This window comes from Falco biarmicus, chromosome 11 (genome assembly GCF_023638135.1).
Source record: "Falco biarmicus isolate bFalBia1 chromosome 11, bFalBia1.pri, whole genome shotgun sequence".
Lineage (NCBI taxonomy): Eukaryota > Metazoa > Chordata > Aves > Falconiformes > Falconidae > Falco > Falco biarmicus.
Window position 1 is genome coordinate 2,257,568 of NC_079298.1, and position 8,898 is coordinate 2,266,465.

At 46.9% G+C, this 8,898-nt stretch overlaps 2 long non-coding RNA genes across 2 annotated transcripts; both read right to left on the reverse strand.

The window, feature by feature from the left end:
- Window positions 1-1,174: 1,174 nt before the first annotated feature.
- Window positions 1,175-3,260, reverse strand: LOC130156772 (uncharacterized). Its single transcript, XR_008824602.1, has 2 exons — window positions 1,797-3,260; window positions 1,175-1,435 (listed from the first exon to the last, which is right to left on the reverse strand). It is a non-coding gene; the product is annotated as an uncharacterized LOC130156772 (long non-coding RNA).
- Window positions 3,261-3,400: 140 nt separating this feature from the next.
- Window positions 3,401-4,643, reverse strand: LOC130156771 (uncharacterized). Its single transcript, XR_008824601.1, has 2 exons — window positions 3,741-4,643; window positions 3,401-3,703 (listed from the first exon to the last, which is right to left on the reverse strand). It is a non-coding gene; the product is annotated as an uncharacterized LOC130156771 (long non-coding RNA).
- Between the last annotated feature and the right edge of the window lie 4,255 nt (window positions 4,644-8,898).

Consider the following 8,898-nt stretch of genomic DNA (forward strand, 5'->3'; position numbering starts at 1 on the left):
CCAGATGAAGTTCCAAACCCATTTCCCGAGCTTACTACTCCGGTAAGTCTGCCGATGGTAACATTTATGGCACTATGGCCAAATGACAGGTCCCTGTTTTCAACGTAATGTTTTCTTACCACCAGACCACCACGTCACCTGCCAGGGAAGAAGGGTCCAGAGTGTACATTTCCCCCTCTGAACGTTCTGCAAGGCGAGCGTTCTCAAAACGTTTAACCTATATGGTTCATTAGAAAGAAGATCAAAACTTTTTCTTCCTGTTGCTGTTTTAGGCAGAGGGTGCGTTTTTCTGTTGTCTCACGTCAAGAACTTATGGCGGAGGTGGAAAAGTATAAAAGGCGTTACCATATCCTCATCTATGCGTTCCTGGCGGTTGTTTTTGCTGCTATTCTATTTTTATTCTTACTCAGCCTACATTGTTATCTGAATTGTTAAGGATCAATTGTTTCCAAATTCTTGTTGGCTCGCATTTGTTTTAAGAATCAATTGTTTCCAAATTCTTGTTGGCTATTAAAATGTTATTTTGTGTGTACTTTTTGTCATACTGCTGGCATTTGTTTAACGCCATCGGGTGAAACCATAATTGAATTAATCCTATAAAACATGGAACAGCACATGGCAAAAACAATAAGGTGGCTAATCCACATAACAAATAAAATAGGATTCGTTTTACCCAGGGGCTCCCGAGAAGCCAGGAAAACAAGTCAATATTCGTCTTTCCAAGTTCGGACCGGAACATGGGCTAACTTCCCTATCTCTGATGTGATCTGTTTAACTACCTCACCATTGTCATTAATTTTCAAACAACAATTGGAAACATTTACTTTACCACAAACACCTCCTTCTTCGGCTAGCAGGTAATCGAGAACCATCCTGTGTTGATAAATTGCATTTCACATCAAAAGCTTTAGCTGTTTGACTAGTAATAATTTCCAAGACAGCCTGTAGACGAATGATACGATTCAGATTGTAGATAGGTTCTCGAGCACCGTTAATGAGTTCATTAGGATTCCAAGTTGCAGGTCCATAATACTGTATGATACATTGGGGTGTCCATCCATTTAATAAATATCAGTACCCCCAGTTCTTGGGAGTCTGGAAAAATCAACTTGCCACTGTTGCCCTGGCTAATTTTCAAACACATTTCACATTGCTGAGTCACCTGTTTTATTACAGTATACAAGTTCTGCCCTATCAATTTCTGATTTAGACTTTTATATAAATTATCAGTTCTCCAATGCATCTTATTATGTTCTGTTAGGGCTGTGGTCCATATTAAATTGGATGGTACCACTATACGACCATCCCTCAAATAAATCCACTTATTTATTTTATCATTCATGTCCTGAATTACCTTTAAGTTTTCTTTAGAATAATTTGGCTCCTGATCTGTACTTACAGTTTGGATTCTACCGTCTGGTATTAAGGATAATTCCTCCTTTCCTACCTCCTCTGCTACTTGTCTGGACTCATGGTCGGCCAGGCGGTTTCCAATTTCCAAATCAGTGCCTCAATGGGCCATCTTATGTTCTTCCTTCCTGGACGACCCTCTTATAACAGAGGGGGCCATTCCTCACATCAAGGTCTGGCATGGCACATGTTCCCACCGCTCAACGCCTACTGGGTTGCAGCCAGCAGCAGAGCTCAAGATCCTTCTTGGTGGCAAACACCGAGGCCAACCCAGTCTTGCCCTTGATTGTGATAGGAGGCACTTGACCAACCTTATTCCTTGTACTTTGTTGTCAATGCAGAGTTTCATCTGCGCATCCCATAACAAGTCACTGTCATGGCAAAACACAGATTTACATTAGTAGAACTACTACAGAGTGTATTTTATTTTAGTTTTTATGCAATATCCCTCACAGCCTTGCTGACCAAGGGATATTGTTTTACCTGAACTAGGCAGGCCTCCCGCTTATCATTTTTACTGTAACAGGGAAAGCATTTTTCCCCTTACCTGGAATTTACTTCCAGATATACCTGGTTAAAGATTTCTTTTACTTCAGGGAGGTCCTCTCTTCCACTTTTCTGTTGAATTAAAGATAAGCTCAACATTTTAATTAATTGATCATTTTTAACTTTTGGTTTCATTTCCCCTTCTTTAAACGTCTAGATGTTCTAATAGATCTCTTCCCAACAAAGATTTTGGTGAATTTGGCATTCCTATTTGTTTTCTTAGTTTGTACTTTAAAGGTTTCAGGATATTTTCCTGGTGGCCAGCAGCTCCCACAACTGTAACAAACTCTTTTCACTGAAGTTTAACACCAAATAAGTTGGTTTTATATTCACCAACTTTTCTACATCACAATTACCTAGTAACAAACAACTCGAACCTTTATCCAGTCCTATTCACAACCAACTTTCAAACATCTAAATTTCTCCATCAAAGATTCACCTTTACTCTCCTCAGACCCGCTGCTTGCCCTAAAGGGGCCGTTACCGGTCCTGTTGTGCTGCAAATGCTGCAGCAATTGGGGTGACATTATCAGGTCCTTCTGCTCAATCGTCAGCAACAGCAACCCCCTCCTCCTCACCAGCAGAAGGGTTCGGGGCAGGAGATGCTCTTCCTGCTCTGCAGGTTACACAAGCCTGCCTCTGCAGCAGCACTTCTGTTTTAACTCTTTCTTACCCTGAATGCAAATCTGCTCCTTGTTGCTTTAAGTCTGCATTCTTACATACCATGCCTTCGCAGGCAAACAGCAAACACCCTGCCATGCGTCCCGCAGGACTCAGCCGCACTTTCGAGGGGGTACGGGGGTTTGTACAAACTCACCCCAATACTTTAACACTTTCACAGGGTCTTTGACTCTCCACCCCCCTGGCTTCAGATCTTACATACATTAGCACAAGTTTTTATCTTACAATGTGTTTCATTCTGGTTGCTGCACAGAAAGAACCACAACCTGAGCTCTCTCTATTTTTATTTTTTTTTTTACACAAATATTTCAACAAGAACATCCTTTTAGTTTAAGTCTCAGGTTCTTGGTTTTTTGTTTGTTTGTTTGTTTTTTCCTATCCTTTTCTAGATCCATAATCAAAGATCAGGTGGTGTTAATCCCACACTCCTTCTGTCACACAAACATATCAGCACACATTACTTCATCCCATTTTCCTTCTCTCCGTACTGCAGCAAAGTATTATAATTTATAGTTCCATTACAAGGCCACTTTTCCCCACCTTCCAGCTTATAAAGTGGCCACCATTGATTGCAGTACTTTATCAATGTTTTCTTATTCACACTTCCACCAGCAGACCCTCCAATAACCCTCCAGTGACTCAGAATACATCCTAACGGGCTTTTCTTTAAAATCCCACCACTCTGCTTTCCTCCCATTTTTCCAGCTTACATTCACAGAACACACTTATCACTTACAGAATTACTACTTACAAAATGCAACACGCAGGTATCTTTCTACAGCAACACCAAGAGCTCACTATTATTATCAAAAATATAGCCGAAATCACAGTAACAATTATCAAAGTCAAATTCCACATTCCATAAATCCGGTAACCAAAATAAGCAACACTGCAGCAAATAAGCTTTATAAGCAAACTTGCCAGATTCCAGATGGCAATTAAATGTTGATAAAACCCAAACAAAACCAGAAGTATACTTAGGGTGCCAGCCACAGAAGTATACCTGAGTTTTCCAGACCAGATGTATACCCGAGAAACTAGTTCCCAAGCATACCCAGATGTATACCTGAGAAACTAGTTCCCAAGCATACCCAGATGTATACCTGAGAAACTAGTTCCCAAGCATACCCAGAAGTTACCCTGCGGAAATCAATTTTCTCGTCTTACGGGTAACCCCAGATTACCGGTAATACCAGAATACAGCAATAAAGAATATTATCACTTACAGAAGATGGGATTCTTGTCTGCCTCCGCAGTGATCCGATGAGTTGGGGAGTCCCTCCGGGAAAATCCCGGGGGTACCCAAGGGAGTCCACTTCCCAGCGGGTCCTACGGTCAGGCAGAGAGCTGTCCCATCTGGGGTGCCAGATTGTTTCAAAGAACGTCTTCAGAATTTCTTAGTGATTAAGTATTCTTTATTGTCGGCGCCGGGTGTACGGGGGATCCTTCCACCAATCGTACACACCCAGAGGGGCAGATTATCTTATATTTATATAATGAAACAATGAATATTCCATTAACGCCTATACATATTCATCACCTGAACCCGCCTACCCTCGCTTCATATGCTAATTAGCTTATCAGTCCTTCACGCTTGCGCAGATTCTCCCAAAAATTGTGGGCCGGGGTCTTTAGAATGTGGGCAGTGGTCTATGGGAGGAAGGCCGTAGGTCTTCCTCATGGTGTACTTTTCACCTTAGGTCTCAAAAGTGATGAGTTGGCAGACTTGTAGAAATCTTTCCCAGGGTTTTTACAATACTCCTTGTTAATTTTACTCAAGGCCATCCTGCTGTCCCGTTATCTCCTTGGTAGGGCAGCTTGCTTTGCAGATAAGGAGGACAGCTCCCCTTTCAGAGATTTGCAACTTTCTTGCCAGAACAGTCTATATATGATCTTTCAGACATTTTAACCCCTTTGTCGCTATACAATTACAAGCTTATTTATGCATTAAAATGAATATTGGTTTATGAATACAAACTTGACCATATTATTTACAGCTTATTCACATCACAACCCTTGAGCTTCCTTATGTTTAACTTGTTGCAAAATATTCTGAAGCCAATCAATCAAGTTAGTATTAAAGTTAGTGACTCTCTAGGACCCTGCAAGACTGTGGCAAGACTCCCGCATCCTGACTGCCTTAATAGCCATTCCTTCATTTGCAAACAGCTGTCCCTGGGATACCTTGCCTGAGTCACAGAATCGGCACAGTTAATTGCTCCAGCCAACTGCTCATAGTTAACAGCAATTCCCCGATTAAGGTTTTCAGTCAAGGCCACTACACATAGCTCACAAAAATCAGATAACCACATCATATACTGTATCAGTTAGTACCATACAAAGCAATGACTTCCAATCATGCAGTGTGAGTGTATAAGGCTCTGCCATCACTTCAAGAAGGGACATAGCAAATGTATTATGAATCCTCCCTTCCCGCACTGCTTTGCTTAACTCTGTAACAGCCTCGTACTGCACAGGCTGCCACTCTGCAGGTTGATTTGTCTGACAAAATACTGCACATGCCATAGCGACTCCCAAAACCCATCACTGAAGTGTTTCCCACTTGCATTCCTGTCACCAACCCCTCAGACCCCCTTTCACCCTCCCCCAAAATACAATCAATGCATCAGGAGAGACAAGGGGGTGGGGGAAAGGTCTAGCTCCTTTTCCAGATCTACAGGACCTGGATCAAAAGGTTTATCAGTGTCAATAAAATCATTGTCCGAGTTGTCCTGTTCCCGTGCTTGGTCCTGTGTTGTGAGGGTCGCTGCAATCAGTGACAGAAGCTTTGGGGGCAGAGGAGGTGTGGACAGAATCGCCATCACTGACGGTGTCTTGAGAAGAGTCGCGCTGTCGGTGGAATTTACAGCTTCCTCTGGTTTAGCACCATTAGTAGAATTAGTCCACACTTGGCAAAGAGGAGTCAGAATTTTCCACCAAGATGTTAAATGCATTCCCGACACGGAGTTCCCCCCAGGGCCCCCCTGAAATAAAAACACTGGGGATGCTGAGAGGGGCCACACCTGGTTTCTTCTGTGTCTGGTTGCTCATCGCTGCACAAGTCGGGGAGTGAGAGGGGTATGGCCCTGGGAACTGGGGAAGAGGCTGGCATATGGCTCAAGAACTGGGAGGGAGGGAGGAATGTGGGTGTCGGAACTGGGGGAGAGGGGCCACTGCTGGCTTCTTCTCTGCTGCTTTGCTCATCGCTGCGCGGATGGGATGCATCCCCAGAAGGGGAAGGGGGAGTGCCCTGGGACTCTTGCCAGCAGGTCCCCGAAGGGGCCAGTGCCTGCTGTCCTGAAGGCCAGGGCGAGGCAAGCAGCTGAGATGGGGGTTTCAGGGAGACCCTCCTCTCCTCTCCTGCCCCCACACCCCTGTGCTGCTGAGGGCTGGGGGAGGCTCTCCAGGCTGGGGGAGGCAGCCCTGGCACAGCCGCCTGCCCAAGGGCAGCTGCCTGCGGGAGAAGCAGCCCCAGCTGGGATGTGCCTCACGTTTTGGGGTCACTTCTCCAGGGAAACCCGCAGCCCTTCCCCGCTGCAGGGCAGCCCCACCAGCGGTGCTGCAGGGTACAGCCTGTGGCCCTGCTGTGGGGGGGCTGTGGCGGTTTTAACCCCCACTCACAGCCTCTCCCCCCGGCAGGCTTTGGCGGGACACAGGTTCCCTAGGAGACACCCGCCCGGGCTGCGGCACTGCCAAGAGCATCGCTTGCTTTTCCGGGCATTCACAGGTGGTTCTGTCTGGGCTTCCTCCCATCCATGGCTGCCTGGCAGGGCTGGCGCTTGCTGTCAGCTCCACTCGCGGCTGACTGCTTCACGGCGTTTGACTTCTTTGTGTAGCGGCACTTTGCTGTTGACACAGCTGGACGGGCTACAGCCAGCTGCCAGTAAGACGGCACTGCTGGCGCTGGTGCGGCGTGCAGAGGTCACCGCTGGAATGCCAGCTGTCACACACAGATGCAGTCGTCTTGGCTGACCAGCAGCTGAGAAAGACAGCAGTGCTGAACAAGCTCTCACAGGGAGTAGGTACCAGCATGTTCTTGCACCTGTTTGGTATTCTCTGATAACATGTGAACCAAGTGACCGGCTGCAAGGTTTGAAGGGGGACAGGTGAGGTGTGGCTCTTGGGAGAGAAGATGCTACTTGGATTCCCGCAAATACAGTGCTGCCTCGTTCTGGTCTCCAAGGCTCAATTTTGCAACCTAGTTTCTACACGCCATAAAAGCAACCCATAGATAACGGAGAGCACGAGTTTGTGCACATGCAGCCAGTGTCATAACCTGCAGGAGCGGGCTGGAAACTAGGACCATGCGTGGCAATCAGTTAGCTGAGGGGAATGTGCTCGAGCTTGTCTAGACAACAATTAACATGATGAGACGTGTTTACAGAGCACAGGGGAGTGGGAGACGGATGGCGCCAAGGAAAGGTAACACCTTGCTGTTAATTGCTGGCTGTTAACCACCAATCAGGGATTGCCTAGGATGCAATGCTTAGCTTCAGGAACCAATCTGTTTAAAACGCGCAGCTTCTGAAAGTGTATATAAACTCGTGCTTCTGTACAATAAATTGGCATTTGCTTGCATCAAGCTGCGTCCCGTCTCTTCATTCGCAGCAATAACCCTACTCCCTACACTCACTGACGCACCAAAAGGTGTATGTGCCTACGCGAACAACGCCGAACTCCATAAAGGCAGTCCTAACTGCCCTGCCTTCCCCTGCCTGTTTTAAGCTGTCGGCTTTCTCCTTTCCCAGGACCAGCTGTATCGCCTCCTTTCTGTAGCAAAAGTAATAAAGCCACTAAATACCTTCTCCAGGGGAGCAGTGCTGCACTTGCCCAAGACGTACTTTTTTGGCTCTGCATGAGTGCAGAAGTGTTGGATCAATTTTCTGACCACAAAAAGCAGGGAGCAGAACTTTTGTGCTGTGCCTCACATGGCTGCCAGGGCAGGGTGAGAAGCAGCAAGAGAATTCCTTCATGGCACCTTCTCCAGGAGAGCACTGCTGCACTTTGCCAATGTGTTTTGGGGTTCTGCATGAGTGCAAAGGTGAGTGGCCAGTCTTCTCAGTACAGAGAGCTGGTAGCAGAACTTTTGCAGTGTGCCTTTCGATGGCTAGGAGGGCAGGGTAAGAAACAGCAAGAGAATTCTTCTGTGGCACCTTATGTGGCGGAGCTGTGGCTGGATATTTCAGTGGAGCATTTGGGCTCTGTACGAGTGCGAAAATGAGCTCTTAATTTTTTCAACACAGAAAACAGGTAGCCAAACTTTTGTGGTTTCCTGCACATAGGCACCAGGGCAAGGTGAGATCCAGCAAGAGAAATCCTTCTTGACACCTTCTCTGGGGGAGCTGTGGCTGGAGGTTTCCATGGAGCACTTGGGCTCTGTACGAATGCAAAAGGGAGCACTTAAATTTCTCAACACAGAAAGCAGGTAGCAAAACTTTTGTGATGTCTTTCACATGGCTACCAGGGCAGGGTGAAAACCAGGGTAAACAGGTCCAGCTCCCAGCCTTTACTCCTAAGAGAGATGCTCCAGGTCCCCTCATGTTTGGATCCATACACTGGACCTGCTCCAGTAGTTCCCCATCTCTCTTGAACTAGGAATTCCAGAACTGGATAGAGCACTCCAAATGCAGCCTCACCAGGCAGGGTAGAGGGCACCCCAGACAGCGCTGTAGACAGATTTTGTGCCTTTGTGCAAGGCACAGTTTGCAGCACCTGCAGTGCGTAAGGTCTGTCCCTTACTGGGAAACGATCAGCAGCAGCAGACGAGGCCGAGGGGACGGCACCTGGAATCTTAAAGCTGAAACTGGATGCCAAGGACGTGAGCAAACGCTGCTGTCCTCAACAGCAGAGAGAAACACGACTGGGAAGCACAGCCCTGACAAGAAAAGAGGTTGCTGACAGTGGTGTCTCTGCTGCCCATGAGGGCCTTTGGTGGAGGTGAAGGTGATCGCCAGGAACGATAAGGTGCTGCTGACAGGCTCACTGTGAAAATGGTTGGTGTGTTCATTGGCTGTGTCATCAATGGGGAGAGTACCGGCCAGTGGTGAGAAAAAACAGCAGTTTGAGGACGTAGTCACACGAGCGGAGACACTGGTGTGATGTGCACTGTGGATATATCAAGATGAAGTCCCTGGCGGTCTCATGAAACGTCGTGGGTCACCTGAAGAAGACAAAGGCCAGCCCCATCGCTGTCCAGCTGATGGAGAAGCTCCTGCCCCTCTTTGCTGCGGTAAGGCTGATGGGGGAGCCCAAGCCTCGTGG